Genomic DNA, 16,276 nt, shown 5'->3' on the forward strand with positions numbered 1-16,276 from the left:
CCAGCTCTGCCATTTACTTGAGCAAGTTACATATAAGTCTCACTGCTCAGTTATCTTTTTATTTTTTTAATGTTTATTTATTTTTGAGAAAGAGAGAGAGAGAGTGAGAGAGAGAACGAGCGGGGGAGGGACAGACAGGGAGGGAGACACAGAATTCTAAGCAGGATCCAGGCTCTGAGCTGTCAGCACAGAGCCCGACATGGGGCTCGAACCCACAAACTGTGAGATCATGACCTTAGTCAAAGTCAGACACTTAACCGACTGAGCCACTCAGGCACCCCTCACTGCTCAGTTTTTAATCTGTAAAATTGGGGTAATAAAGGTACCTCCTTCCAATAAACATTTTTGTAAAGATTAAGTGGCTAAATGTATTTAAAGCCCAAGAACTAGGTCTTACACATGTTAGCTGCTACTTTTATTATTTATTACTTATAAGCAAATATGCCACCCTGGGTCCTCTATACTCTAAGAGAGGTATTGGCTCTGTTCTCTGAAGGGTTTGTGCTGATTCATTGCCCTTTTTCATCCCAAAACATTTGTGAGGAAACTAGGTTTAATTTGGGTTATTGTCTGTGACTGGGAAGCAGAGTATAAAGTTACTGGTAACATTTGAGGGTGGATCATGTCAGGCCTTAACAGGTTCCCTTGTGCTTCTCCTTATAGTTGACCCCTGTCTGTAGGTTCTGGTCGTGAAGGAGTCACCTCACAAATAATCTGTCTTGACTCTACCTTTGTGTAACCCCTCATCTCTGTGGTGTAATCTTCCTGCTCTTGGTTATCTCACTCTAGGTCTTGCCAGAACCTCCTCTTAGCCTCCCCTCCTAGCCCTACCTCTTCCCCAATACTAATTAGGTGACTCAGGCTCTGATACTGATCCCCGAATTCCCAAATTCCTCTTGCCTCCATGCTTGACATTCTGAGCATTTGTTCTCCTAAGTTTTACTTCCGCTGAGCCTGTCCTATCCTCTGGACACTTTTCTACCTCCTGCCTTTTTTGCCTACTGTTGTTGGGATACATTGGTCGCCATTGACAATGGACTTTCAACCAGTATCTAAAGCAGCATATCTTCTTCACCTCCAACCTCTTCCTGGTACTGTTGCTTCATTTAAGAGAGGGCAGAAATTCTGTGTGTTCACCAAAACTCACCACAAGTTTCTTCTACCCCCTAAATATACAGCTAGGCCATATTTCCCAGTCTCCCTTATAGTTAGGTTTGGTCATGGGGCTGAATTTTGCTTGAAGGAACGTGGGTAAAAATGATGTCCAATCCTCATGAGATCCTCTATGCCCTCTCTCTCCTCCGCTACCTCCTGGCAAGATAGCAAGATTCTAACAGAGGGATCCAAGACTATACAAGAAGACAGAGCCATAGGATGCAAGGACCCCGGATTTCTGAGTGACCACGTGGAAGGCTGCCTATTGACCAGGAATTGGACTTGGTGTGAATGAGAAGTTAATTTTTATTTTTTATTTTTATTTTTTCTAATATATGAAATTTATTGTCAAATTGGAGAAGTTAATTTTTATTATGTTAACTTACTGAGATGATGATGATGATGACGATGATGATGATTTGGGTATAGCATTGAGCGTTCCCATAGTTCACACAAGGGGCTTGCCTCAGTGTAACTCTCAGCTCTTCTCTAATTTTCCTGTCAGATTTTGTTGCAACTCTCCAGACAGACCTGATCTCATTGTCTTCCAGAGAAAAAGACCTTGAATGCACATCCTTGATCTCATAAACACCAACATTTAACTGAAACGTATCTAACTGAATCGAACTTTTCCATATTCCTTAAAGAATCTTCTAAGAACACTGATTCTCAGATTTGAAAATTGGAAACTTTGACAGAAACTACAGAACTTTTCCTAGGGAAAAAAGCCCAATATACATAAGAACACACCTAAATTTCTGAGAATTTACGGGACCCTGAAGCCCATCCAAAGTTTCAGGATAAGAAAGAATCCCTGCTTCAAGAGTAAATAATGCATGAAAGTAATTTCTAAACCAGTCTTCTCAAACCGGACTGCCCTCTCTTCAATATAAGTTAAAAACATTCATTGGTTAATCCAGGTGGAAAATAAGTCCATAATGTCACCTTAATGTTTCTGCTTTTATACTTAACTTTCTAATTTTTTTAAATGTTTGTTCATTTTTGAGAGAGAGAGAGAGAGAGAGAGAGTGTGTGTGTGTGTGTGTGTGTGTGTGTGAGCAGGGGCAGAGCAGAGAGAGGGGAAGACACAGAATCCAAAGCAGTCTCCAGGCTCCGAGCTGCCACCACAGAGCCCGACTTGGTGCTTAAACCCACCGACCATGTAATCATGACCTGAGCCCAATTCGGATGCTTAACCGACTGAGCCACCCAGGCACCCCTTGTATTTGACTTTCTAATTTTGCCTTTTACTACATGAGTTTTTATGCCCTCTACGTAGTTTTTTCTCAGGGAGGAAATACATTTGACACAGGACAATTTTTTGTAACAAAGATTGTTCCAGAGTCTTTTCTCTCAACTTCAATTTTTCTTTTCTTGCTATTTTAATAGGTGGGTGGTGTTGCCAGAGTTTGCCTGCAAAGTGGAATCTTTGTGAAAGAAAAAGAAAGATTTGATGGACAAGATTTATTGGTAAGCAGTTTGTGTGCTTAACAACACCTGATAGAGAATTGTGGCTAGGAGCGCCTGTTATAAGATAATCACATGAAATTATATCTGAATACACTCTTATCTGTTCAGTGTAGTATTTCAGAAGAGAGATATGCCTTTGTATGTTCAAATAAGCAGATTGAATGGCTTCAGTTCTAATGGGTCATTTGTAATGATTACCACCCATTTATCTCTTTGCATTTAAATGTTTTTTCTTTGTGTGCTAAGACAAACAATGCAGAAGCAGAGAGGCAAAAGAGGAAATACCAGTAAGAGAAAGAAGGCTTGATTTGAGCGTTTGAAAACATCATGAAAACCGAGGTCTCCAAATTGGACTCTGAGCTTTGTTTTTAGTAGCAACAGTGTATTCAATGCCTCTGCAGCTGAAAAAAATTGAAAATGAGAAGCGTTTTGTGCTGTAAGGGGAAGACATAAAGTCACTACTAGGACATACAGCTGGATAGGCTAGAGAGAACCTCCATCTTTTTTTTTTTAATTTTTTTAACGTTTATTTATTTTTGAGACAAAGAGAGACAGAGCACGAACGGGGGAGGGGCAGAGAGAGAGGGAGACACAGAATTGGAAGCAGGCTCCAGGCTCTGAGCCATCAGCCTAGAGTCCGACGCGGGGCTCGAACTCACGGACCGCGAGATCGTGACCTGAGCTGAAGTCGGACGCTTAACCGACTGAGCCACCCAGGCGCCCCGAGAAGCTCCATCTTTGTAATTAGATGGGTTATTAGATACAGGGTTTTTGTAGTAAGAAAATGGACCCCTCTCTGCTGACTTCCCTCCCCTCTCCAGGTTTATAAAGTTTAAGAAAGTGTGTCCTATGTTATAAATGGTTCGGATGTAATCAAGCGGGCTAAGGCACACGCCCATATGATGGCTAACTATGTGGTATGATTGGAGGGACAGCAAAAGACACACTTTACTGAGAATATCACCAAAATTTGTACCCTTAAGATCCTTCTCCTTCTGTTCTTTAGGATGTGTTTTTAATTAAGCAAGTAATTCATGAGTTCTTTATTTCTTCAAAAGATTCAAACCATGTAGAGGTAATTAATGACATAACTTAAAATTAGTAATGAATTTGACCGTGTAAGGTATCACTAAGCATTATATCATGACATAGAATTGGCAGGTAAGCTATGAATAAAGGAGAGTGTGTGGGTGGGATTAAGAGTGTGAGATGCTGAGAGAAGGGGAAGGACTCAGATGGACGCCCCACTAAGGCTCTCGGGGAAAGCCAGCAAGGAACTGATGACACCACTAGCTGACTGAGAGTCTGTAGAGGGAAGCAAAAGAGAGCTTGCTGGGGAGTTGGAGGTGTTGTCAAAGACAAATTTAGTACACTTCCTTAGATTTGCCTAGGACCAGCTCGGAGTGCAATCTTGCCTCTGTAGAACGGACGGACCAGAGACACAGCTTTAGAAACAAGTTCTAGTCTTATGAGTGCAGGCATTGGAACGGGGAGTGGGGGAAAGGAAGCCAGACTTAAGAACCAGACCTGAGGCTGAGTTCTAATTCAACCACTAATCACCTACAGGCCCTCGAGCAAGTCAATTTCCCTCTCCTGGCGTCAGCTTCCTAACACGCAAAGTACAAACAGGAGCACCTACCTCTTTTGTTAGATCGCTTCTCTAAGTGTCAAGCAGCGTTCTAGGCCCTTGGCTGACACTACGAGTGTACCTTTCCCCGAAAAGTTGTTTATGAATTAAGGCTTTGGTAATATAATTTCATCTCACGTGCTGTAAGCAAGTGTGCTATTTAAAGGAAATAAGAGGTGGGCCTTTTAAGTGATGAGAATTTATATGGTAAAAAGAAAACAGCTGATTGTTTTTGTAACATTAAATTGTTATATACATTTTTTTTTTCTTAGAATGGCCTTCCTAGCATGCCTGAGTGGCTCAGTCAGTTCAGCATCTGACCTTTGCTTTTGGTTCATGATCTCATGGTTGTGAAATCAAGCCCCTGCATCACCCTGCCCTACACCCACTGTGGAGCCTGCTTAAGATTCTTTTTTCCCTCTCCCTCTGTCCCTCCGCTGCTTATGGGCTCACTCTCTGTCTCTCATCTCTCCGTCTCTCTGTCTCTCTCTCTGTCTCTCTCTCTCTCTCTGAAGAGAAGGGGGATACCTGGGTGGCTCCATCAATTAAGCGACCAACTCTTCTTATCAGCTTAGGTCATGATATCTCAGTTAGTGAGCTGGAACCCTGCACTGGGTTCTGTGCTGGCAGCACAGAGCCTGCTTAGGATTTTCCCTTTCCCTCTCTGCCTGCCTCCCCCCCCACTTGTGTGCATGTTTGCTCACATGTGCACACACTCACTCTCTCTGTCAAAATTAATGACATTAAAAAAAAAAAAGAATGGCCTTCCTGCTACAGTATTTACTCATCAATTTATTTAAATGGGATAGTTCATTTGCAGGGTTCATAAAGTTTGCCATCTGCTCAGTGAAAGCCAATCTTCCTCCCCCCCTGGGGGGGGGGGGACAAGGAAGGACAGCCCCCTGTCCTGTCCTTACTTATTAATAGGAATCTCTCCAATTCTTCCCTCTCTTGGCCTTCCTAGTGAAAAACAACTTGGTTACATTGAGTGCCCCTTAAGGGATATGGAGATGTCAACACCAGGGTAAAGGTAGGAAGGGGTGAGGTAGAGTATACCTTTCTATAAGGCTATAGGCTTAGAATCAAAACAAAGAAACAAAAAAACCTCTCTAAGATGGACAAGCATTAAGAAAATGTTTGGCTTTGTTATTAATTTTAAGTAATAACAAAAGCTAATATTTATATAATAATATGTGCTTTGCACCCTTCTACAAACTTCCAACGAGTTAGAACATTTGAACCTATCTCCATTTTTGGATGGAGAAACTGAAGCAGGAAGAAATAAAAGTGGCCTCAAATCACATAGAAAGCAATAAAGTCAGAATTCAGATTCCAATGATCTGACATCAAAGCTTGACCACCATATTACTGCACCACTGTGCTCGAAACTGTTACTAGAACAAAGTATGGAGGCACCTGGGTGGCTCAGTCGGTTATGCGTCTGACTTCAGCTCAGGTCATGATCTCATGGTTCCTGAGTTAGTGCCCCATGCGGAACTCTGTCCGAGCAGAGCCCACTTAGGATCCTCTATCCCCCTCTTCCTGTCCCTCCCCCACAGGCTCACATACTCTCTCGCCAAAATAAAAAAAATAAATAAATAAACATTAAATTAAAAAAAAAAAAAGAACAAAGTCTGAGACACTGCTTTCACAGACAGTTTCTGCCCACATAGCAGTGACTTGGAAAACTTTCTGGTCCTTATTCCTTTATCGAAACACAGCGTTCAAAGTGATTTGAGGGCATTTGTCTGAAGATATTTTATAACTAATTAGTCCCAATTCCAATTCTCAGAGAAGCCAAATGGAACAGCTAATATTTTGTGTCAACTTGGCTAGGTCATGGTACCCTGATATCTGATCAAATACTTGTCAGGATGTAGCTGTGAAGGTATTTATTATATGAGAAGAACATTTAAATCAGTAGACTTTGAGTAAAGCAGACAACTCTCCATACTGTGGTGGGCGTTGTCAAATCAGTTGAAGGTCCTAAGAGAAATAAGCTGGAGGTCCTCTGAGGAAGAGGGAACCTGTTGGTTCTGTTTTTCTGGAGAATGCCAACACACTAAATAGTACTAACTTTTTTCTCTTAAAAATTTTCTCTTGTACTCAAGCCATGATGTGCTGTAAGCAAAGCTGTTGCCAAATCACTGTTTGTCAATGAAGGGTCTGAAGTAATTATGTCTTTTCTTTCTCCACATAGTCCCATGTGACTGGCCAGTCACAATCAAACTGACTTTCAAATACGGGAGCACAAAAGGGCAAAGGAATAGATGCCAACAGACTCATTAGCACCTTTCCCATATCACCCCGGTCTACTTACTTGAGAGGCAGGTGTTGACAATGGCAAAGGCCAAAGTTCTCACCCAAATAAGCTATCTCGGAAAAGGAAATCCAAAATAATAATGGTTGTGAGATGCCTTATCCCATTTTTTTAAAAACAACTTTTTTTAATGTTTATTTGTTTTTGAGAGAGAGAGAGACAGACAGAGCACAAGTGGGGGAGGGGCAGAGAGAGAAGGAGACACAGAATCTGAAGCAGGCTCCAGGCTCCCACCTGTCAGCACAGAGCCTGACGGGAGGCTGGAACTCACAAACCGAGAGATCATGACCCGAGCCAGAGTCAGACACTCAACTGACTGAGCCACCCAGGCGCCCCAAGCTTTATTTCATCTTTAGGAGGAACTGTAGAAAGAGCAGCCAACAGTTACACAGACAGTTAAGATTGTGCCTCCATAAATTCCAGGCAATATTCTAATTGTAACCCATGCTGATTAAATGTTATCACTTCACATTCATGATTAACGAAAGTTTTCTGGCTGTTGTCAAATCTTAAGCGACGAGCTTTTAACTTCCTTCGTTTCTTATCAATGAAACCCATTTGGAAGACTCGTTCAAAGCAATGTCTTTAACTGGAAAGGACTCCCTCATGCATGAATGAACAATGTGTTTCCTCAGGTCCCTAATGAAATGTGCTCTGTTTAGGATTGCAGAAACATCTGGAATGTGTGTGATAAGACAAGAGGGGAACATTATAGGGGGGAAACTCAGAAGGTTCATTTGTTTTAACATAAGAGATGAAGAAAAGAGACAGTAAAATATAAAACTCACTAGATGGGTTTGTTTGATAGCAGCTGGGACAAGCTGAGAAAAATCTGTTCCGAAAGAAGTCAGGAGACCTGCATGTAGAATGAGATGCACTGTGTATCAGGCATTTTGTTTCTCCTTGTTATAAAAGACTAATATTCTCAGATACTCTGCAGATTTTTAAAAATAGTTCTCATGAAAACGACCCTCTCAAAAAGTGATGTCTATAAAGATGCTGTGAGGAACTGATTACTTCTATTAATTAAATGAATGTGGGTGAACAAAACTAATAATTCAGGGGAACCCTTCTGTTATGAGGGATTTGTGTCCCACGCCCGCAGATTCATATGTTGAATCCTCGTCCCCAGTGTGATGGTACTTTGAGGTGGGGCTTTTGGGAAGTGATTGGGATTAGTGCCCTTATAAAAGATGCTTGAGAAAGCTTCCGGCCCCTTCTGCCGCATGAGGTCACAGTGAGAAGATGGCTCTCATCAGATACTGAATCTCCTGGAGCCATGCTCTTGGATTTCCTAGCCTCCAGCACTCTGAGATACAGATGTGTATTGTTTATAAGCCACCCGATTTATGGCCTTTTTGTTGTAGCAACCTGCACAGTCTAGCTCTCCCAAGCCTGATTCATCTGCTCATTCCCCTAGTCATTGTGTAAAGCACCTCATTTCCTCATTTCACTTCTTTACGTAGGTAGATTTAAATCTACATGGTACTCAGATCTTTGCTCTAATACATTCTTTTAGTCTCAGAATTCACTTCATTTCGATGCAACAATAGATCTCACATGTACTCAGTGTTTATTACATACTAACCCCTGTGAAATGGTTTACGTTCACATAGTATCTCATTTAATCTTGCAACAGTCCAAAGAGGAGGTAGTACGATTATCCTCATTTTACCAGTTAAGAAACTGAGGCAGAAAGAGGTTCGGTCATTTACCCAAGGTTATACAGCTGCCCATCCATAATGGGAAACAATTCACACGGCTTTGTCAAGGTTAATCCGTGGCCACAGTGACTCATCCTATCCCTAATTATCAATCATTCTTTTATACTACAGGTTTTACGCCCCATCTCTTCTCCTCTTTACAATCCATCCCGTTCCGTCCTCTCTTCCCCCAAATTAAAAAAAAGTACAAAGTCTGGGAGACAAATATCTAGATAATTGAAGGGTTTGCTTTCATTATTTGGTTTTAATGGAAAGCTCAGGGTCCTTTCCCTCATTTTTCATTTCATTTTAATTTTAAGAGCTGGTCTTTGGTATTTCATATGTCTGCTAGGAATGAAGGCAAGTCCTTCAAACTGGGTGTTTTGCCTATCAAAACATTTTCATAATGATCCTTGGGCTAAGGTTAGATAAGAAATCCAGCGCTGTGATGAATAAGAAGCAACAGTATCACACTCTGTCCCGGCTGGAGGACATAAAACTTGCTTTTGAGCTTTTCTTTGGCAGTTTGCAGGCAGTATTTCTAGAACAAAAGCCTCCTCCATTCGGTGATGCAGACCATGGTGCCTGATTCACTGATGGAGTCTCTGAGCTGACTGGGTGAGCCAGAGTCCAAGGGGACATGTCTCCGAAAACGAGACAGGGCACAAGAAAATCCTGGGGACCCAATACCTGGCACAGCTTGGAAACTTATTTGTATGATAAACTGAGCCTAAATTGCCAAGGCTTCCTCTTATTGCAGAAAACAGTGACAGTTTTCCACTTAAAAAAAAATCTTACCAGGCCACCAAGACTACTGAAAAGTAGTGGTGCCTCAGAAGAGAAACCCTCGGTAGGCAGCTGCTGGTGATGTTATTATTTAAAGGAAAATTTATATTTGGCAATGCTTCTTAAACTTTAACGTGAATGTGAATCTCCTGGGGATCTTATCAAAGATCAGATTCTGAATCTGGGGTGGGGTCAGAGATTTTGCATTTCTAATAACTGCCAGATGATGCTGATGTTACTGGTCCGCGAACTTCAAGGATATACAGACCTGCATAGAGAAAGGAGATTACCTTTCAGTGTGGCTAGCCCACGGTTGGTCTATTTGTTTTTTATTTTCTTGAAGGCTTGTGCTGAATAATAAAGTCTACTTCGCTTCCTTTCCACCTTGTCACTTGTGTTTGGAGCAACACAATGCAAGGGCAAGCTGGAACTTGTGAACAGCAGACACATTAATAAAAGAAAGCTCCAGAGGGAGAACCCACGACCAGCCTGTTGCCATGACGCCAGGTTAATGACACTGCGCTGGAAGAGTGATTCTCCCTGGACTAGGGATCAAGTGACACCATCTTAATTGCCCATGGAAAAGACTGCCCCTTTTCTAGCAAACAATTATTTCCTGATCAATACCCCTGTCTTGTTAAATACACTTTCTGACCATTTATAACTAAACATCTGATACACTTTCCCCGAGAAGGAGAACACCTTCTCAGTTACCGCTACTCACCAGCAGCCCCGACCCACAGAGCACACAAAAGCTTCTACGGGTAGCCAGTCTCAATTGTTTGAAACTCCTCATTATCTGTTATGCTTCAGTGACTTTTGACTATAGATGGAGAAATAAGAAGGGCCCACAACTTCCCTTCTAGCAACTTGTTTTATGCTTACGGTTAAAGCCGCAGCTTGGGGGAAGGAAAGTGGATTGTCTCAAGCCCTCTCCGGAGGCATCGCCTAACCTCGGCCGCTGCCCCTCGCCAGTCCTCATCACCCTACTCACTTCGCATTTGGTTGTGGCCCAGAGGACTCATGGACTGCTGTCCCACCTGACACCGGATGAGATACGGGTTAGGAGAGCAGTGCATCTCTCACTTCCCCTTTTGGGTCTCTATTTTACTTCCCCTGTAACATCATCACACTGCACTGAAAATTTTATTAATGAGTGTCCTGGGTTGAATAGTGTCCCCTGAATTAATATCTACCAAGTACCTCACAGTGGAATCTTGCTTGGAAATAGAGTCTTTGTAGAAATAATTAGTTAAGACGAGGTCACGGTCAGCATGAGCCCCAAATCCAATCGCTGTGTCCTTATAAGAGGAAAGGGCACACACGTACTCCCAGAAGAGGGCCATGTGACAGTGGAGGCAGAAATTGGATGCCATCCAAGGAATTCCAAAGATTGCCAGCAACTACCAGAAGTGAGGGAAGGACAAGGAAGGATTCTCCACCAGAACCTTTAGAGCTGTTGGTATGGCCAATAGCTTGCTTTCAGAGTCCTAGCCTCCAGAATGATGAGAGAATAAATTTCTATTGTTCAAAACCCCCCAGTTTATGGTACTTCATCACAGCACCCATAGGAAAATAATGAGTGAGGGAAATCAAAGGAGTTAAAAGGTATGCTGGAAAGAATTTAAAACTGTGGGGAAATTTGACTTACAGTCTAAAGAAAAAGGCTCTGGGAATTAAGCCCTCCATAGAGTTCCATTTCCTCACTTTGTTAATGGGTCAAGTCTGGGCTTTCCACGGGAACATCTTCTTCAAACCTCTACAGTTCAAATCCCATCCACCTCTTGGGAAATCTCACAAACAATCATTTGGGATTGGTTTGCCAATTTTAAGCCCAATACCAGAAGCAGAAGCAGATGCCGCAGCCATAACCAGCTCCCACAATTGTATAACGTCTAATCCCTATGTATAATTCATGGTGGTTCTGTTTCTCCTATTGAATGGTAATCAATCCAGAATTTTCGTACCAGATATGAGGTGTCCTGGTTACCTAGTGCTGTGTAACAAAACATCCCAACACTTTTTCTTAAGGGAGAATTATTGTTTTTTAAATGTTTACTTATTGGGGCACCTGGGTGGGTCAGTTGGTTGAGCGTCCAACTCAGCTCAGGTCATGATCTCACAGCTCATGAGTTCAAGCCCCACATTAGGCTCTGTGCTGACAGTTCAGAGCCTGGAGCCTGCTTTGGATTCTGTGTCTCCCTCTCTCTCTCTGCCCCTAACCCACTCACATTCTGTCTCTGTCTCTCTCAAAAATAAATAAGCATTAAAAATATTTAAATGTTTATTTATTTATTTTGAGAGAGAGAGAGAGAGAATGAGCATGAGAGGGGTAGAGAGAGAGGGAGAGAGAGAGAGAATTCCAAGCAGGTTCTGCTCTGTCAGCACAGAGCCCAACGTGGGGCTCAATTCCACAAACTGTGAGATGATGACTTGAGCAGAAATCAAGAGTCAGACGATTAACCGCCTGAGCTACCCAGGTGCCCCAACATCCCAACACTTATTGGCTTAAAACAATAATAGTCATTTTATTAAATCTCATTATTACTGTGGGTTGGGTATTTGGCAAGTACTTAGTGTGGTAGTTCTGTCTTGGTCCTTACTTTTCGACTTCTGCTAATGGTCTACTCAACACCCTTCTGGTTCTGGCCACCAATGCCAATGGCAAATGCCACTTGTTTTAGGGTTTTGTTATAGCAGCATTCAACTTCCAGGTACCAAATCTTCTTCTGGTATCTATTACTGACTTAAAAATCACCCCAAGACATCAATAATTATTTCATTATCTCTCATAGTTTCTGTGTATGAGGGATTTGGGAAGGACCCAACTACCAGGTTCTGGCTCAGGGTTTTCATGTGGTTGCAATCAGGTGATGGCTGGAACTGGAAGAGCAGGGAAATGGAGCAGCTGGGGGCTGGCCAAGCATCTCTCTCTTTACCTGTAGTCCCAGAGCCTCTCCATATGGTCTCTGCATGGACCACCTGAGAGCATTGTGGCCTTTTGGCAGTGAGCCATTCATATTCTGGGTGAAGTCTTTGACAGCAAGGGGCCCAGTGAATAAGGCAACACATTTAATGACTTAGCTTCTTTCCTTCTTTCTTTTCTTCTTTCTTTCCTTCTTTCTTCTTTCTTTCTTTCTTTCTTTCTCTCGTGAGAGAAATGAATTTATTTCAAAAAATAGTTGTTAAGGTGTTCAGACAAAAGCTTTCATGGGTACTTAGAATTATAGCATATATACATAGGAGTCTTTGCTTTCTTTTTTTTTATTATTTTTTTAAAATTTATATCCAAGTTAGTTAGCATATAGTGCAACAATGATTTCGGGAGTAGATTCCTTAATGCCCCTTACCCATTTAGCCCATCCTCCCTTCAAACCCCTCCAGTAACCCTCTGTTTGTTCTCCATATTTAAGAGTCTCTTATGTTTTTGTCCCCCTCCCTGTTTTTATATTATTTTTGCTTTCCTTCCCTTATGTTCATCTGTTTTGTCTCCTAAAGTCCTCATATGAGTGAAGTCATATGATATTTGTCTTTCTATGACTAATTTCACTTAGCATAATACCCTCTAGTTCCATCCACGTAGTTGCAAATGGCAAGATTTCATTCTTTTTGATTGCCAAGTAATCCTCCATTGTATATACATACCACATCTTCTTTATCCATTCATCCATCGATGGACATTTGGGCTCTTTCCATACTTTGGCTATTGTCAATAGTGCTGCTATAAACATTGGGGTGCATGTGCCCCTTCGAAACAGCATATGTATCCTTTGGATAAATACCTAGTAGTGCAATTGATGGGTCGTAGGGTAGTTCTATTTTTAGTTTTTTGAGTATTCCAGAGTGACTGTACCAGCTTGCATTCCCACCAGCAATGCAAGAGATCCTCTTTCTCTGCATCCTTGCCGACATCTGTTGTTGCCTGAGTTGTTCATGTTAGCCATTCTGACAGGTGTGAGGTAGTATCTCATTGTAGTTTTGATTTGTATTTCCCTGATGATGAGTGGTGTGGAGCATTTTTTCATATGTCAGTTGGCCATCTGGATGTCTTCTTTGGAGAAGTGTCTATTCATGTCTTTTGCCCATTTCTTCACTGGATTGTTTGTTTTTTGGGTGTTGAGTTTGATAAGTTCTTTATAGATTTTGAATGCTAACCCTGTATCTGATATGTCGTTTGCAAATATCTTCTCCTATTCTGTCAGTTGCCTTTTAGTTTTGCTGATTGTTTCCTTCCCTGTGCAGAAGCTTTTTATTTTGATGAGATCCCAATAGTTCGATTTTGCTTTTGTTTCCCTTGCCTCTGGAGATGTGTTGAGTAAGATGTTGCTGCGGCCAAGATCAAAGAGGTTTTTTCCTGCTTTCTCCTCAAAGATTTTGATGGCTTCTTGTCTTAGATTTCGGTCTTTCATCCATTTTGAGTTTATTTTTGTGTATGGTGTAAGAAAGTGGTCCAGATTCATTTTTCTGCATGTCGCTGTCCAGTTTTCCCAGCACCACTTGCTGAAGAGACTATTCCATTGGATATTCTTTCCTGCTTTGTCAAAGATTAGTTGGCCATACGTTTGTGGGTCCATTTCTGCATTCTGTATTCTGTTCCACTGATCTAAGTGTCTGTTTTTGTGCCAGTACCATACTGTCTTGATGATTACAGCTTTGTAATAGCTTGAAGTCTGTGATTAGCTTATTTTTGTTCTAAGAATATAATGTCTTCTCTTCCTTCTCCAAAGATATTAATAATACCTTTTTTTCCTTGTTAGTTTTCATCTCCTTCCATAGTTTGTTTCCTTCAAAATTTTTTGTTTGCTCTCTTTCATGAGTGTCATTATTATTTTTTTTAATTTTACTTGAGAGAGAAAGCGAGAGAGTGGGAGTGAGCAGGAGAGAGGGGCAGAGGGAGAGAGAGAATCTCAAGCAGGCTCCATGCTCGGCACGGAGCCTGACACAGGGCTTGATCCCACAATCCTGGTATCATGACCTAAGCTGAAATCAAGAGTCAAATGCTCAACTGCCTGAGTACCCCTATTTTTTTAATCATAAATGTCATTATTTTAATTGGTATCCATTTCATTAATGCTGAGGTTAAACCTTTAAAAGCTGTTGGGGCTCCTGGGTCATTCAGTTGATTAAGTGTTCGACTTTGGCTCAGGTCATAATCTCATGGTTTGTGAGTTTGAGCCCCATGTTGAGCTCTGTGCTGATAGCTCAGCATCTGGAGCCTGCTTTGCATTCTGCATCTCCCTGTCTCTCTGCCTCTCCCCTGCTCATGCTCTGTCTCTGTCTCTCAAAAATAAATAAACATTGGGAAAAAAATTTAAAGCTGTTTATTGATTACATGCATTTTTATCTTTTTTGAATTGCTTTTTCATTTCCTTTCTTTCTTTTCTTTCTCTTTCTTTCATTCCTTCTTTCCTTCCTTCTTTCTTTTGTCAGAGAGAGAGAGAGAGAGGGAGAGAACACAAGCATGGGAGGGGCAAGGAGAGGGGCAGAGAAAGAGAATCCCGAGCAGGGTCCACACCAAGCACAGAGCCCAACTCAGAGCTCTGTCCTATAGACGTGATATCATGACCTGAGCTGAAACCAAGAGTTGGACACTGAACTGATAGAGCCACCCAGGTGCCCCAACCTTTTCATTTCTTTTGCCCATTTCCCTATTGTGGTGATTGTCTTTTTTTAAGGTTTTAAAGAAGTCTTTATATGCTAATGACACTGTTTGCCATTTATACTGTACATATTATTCTCCCATTAGTTGTCATATTTTCCAAGCTAAAAAGTAGGGTAAATGCTATGAGAAAGGATGTTTCCTGATTTTCCTGTTTATATATATTTAAAGACTTATAACAATCTATAAAAATAAATTACAGTTACAATTTAATAATTCACCTTTAAAGAAAATAATAAAAACTCCTGAAATTAGAACTGTTCCTGAAGATCCATACCTGTTAGATAATGGTTTTCATTTCTGCCCGCACATCAGAATCACTTGGGGAACTTTCAAAAGTACTGATGCCTGGATCCTAGCCATACCAAAGGTTGGTCTGGAGATGCTAATGTGCAGCCAGCAGTGAAAATCTTTGCTATATGTAATCAGTACTCTTGATCAGAGCTGGCTTCCTGTGGGTCAAGATTCCTTCCAGAGAACTGGGGGCTGAGCATGGCTCTTGGGTCTTATCCTTCCTGGGTTCTTCTGAGCAGTCTCTTTATTGATAGGTTACAAAAAGTCCATTTGCTCATATGCACCTCCTCATCCTCTTTTGTCACTAGCTGCCTGAAATTCTCAATATCATGGTCAGTCCTTAAGGTTTCTTCTCTTAAGATGTCCTGTTGCTTGAGAGTTGAACACACTGGTTACCTAGTTCCTTGTTACCCAAAGTGGTGTTCTGGACCAGCAGGCCCCCAGCTCTAACCCCAGACCTAATGAATCAGAGTCTGCATTTAAATCAAATTCCCAGATGATTCCTATGCACATTAAAGCTTGAGAAAGACAAATCCACAGGCAATTGTCCACAAGGATGTAAACTACAGTAGGGCAGGGACCTTGTCTATCTTGTCCACTGCTGTGCTTTCAGACCTACAATTACATATGTTGAATGAATGGATTTGCTTATTAAAGGAAGTTAAACATGTGCTATAATATGAGTCATATAATATGTGTCAACAAAGCTTTCTTTGGGTGCGACTGTGATAGGCAGAATCATATTGTGGATATATTTTGTTCAATGTAGCATAATATTTATATATGCTATATTAGTATGACTTGAGTTGTACTAGGTATAGTGACTTATTACTACTATTTGTATTTTTTTTAACACTTCCTAAAGGACTTTCATGTGTCTTTATTTATTCTCTACAGTGTGCAAGGACTCAACTCTGTGACCCAAGAGAACGTGGGTATCTTCACTTAATACAAGGGCAAACACAAGATTGAAAGATTTGTGCAAGCTTGCTAGTGAGTTACTGCCAAAGTAGAATTTGTACTTGAAACTCCCAAGTTTCCAGACTACTGGCTAACCACCTCTCATGGAATGTATCTAGAACTCAGCATTGTGTAATGCTAATGATGTTCAAATTTCTGTACCAAGAACGTGAAAGAATTGTAATATCGGTAATAAAACTTTTTCATTTAAAGGCATTCCCCCTAGTTTTATATACTAATATGTTTGGATTTAAGTAACTAATTAAAGTCTACAGTAAAACCCCAAAATGAAGATTGACAAT

The 16,276-nt window shown here is 41.3% G+C and overlaps 1 long non-coding RNA gene across 1 annotated transcript; it reads left to right on the forward strand.

The window, feature by feature from the left end:
* The first annotated feature begins 351 nt into the window (after nt 1–351).
* On the forward strand, nt 352–15,982 carry LOC125174600 (uncharacterized). Its single transcript, XR_007155464.1, has 3 exons — nt 352–1,440; nt 2,545–2,625; nt 15,912–15,982. It is a non-coding gene; the product is annotated as an uncharacterized LOC125174600 (long non-coding RNA).
* The last annotated feature ends 294 nt before the right edge of the window (nt 15,983–16,276 follow it).

The sequence above is a fragment of the Prionailurus viverrinus genome, chromosome A1 (genome assembly GCF_022837055.1).
Source record: "Prionailurus viverrinus isolate Anna chromosome A1, UM_Priviv_1.0, whole genome shotgun sequence".
NCBI classification, from domain to species: Eukaryota; Metazoa; Chordata; class Mammalia; order Carnivora; family Felidae; genus Prionailurus; species Prionailurus viverrinus.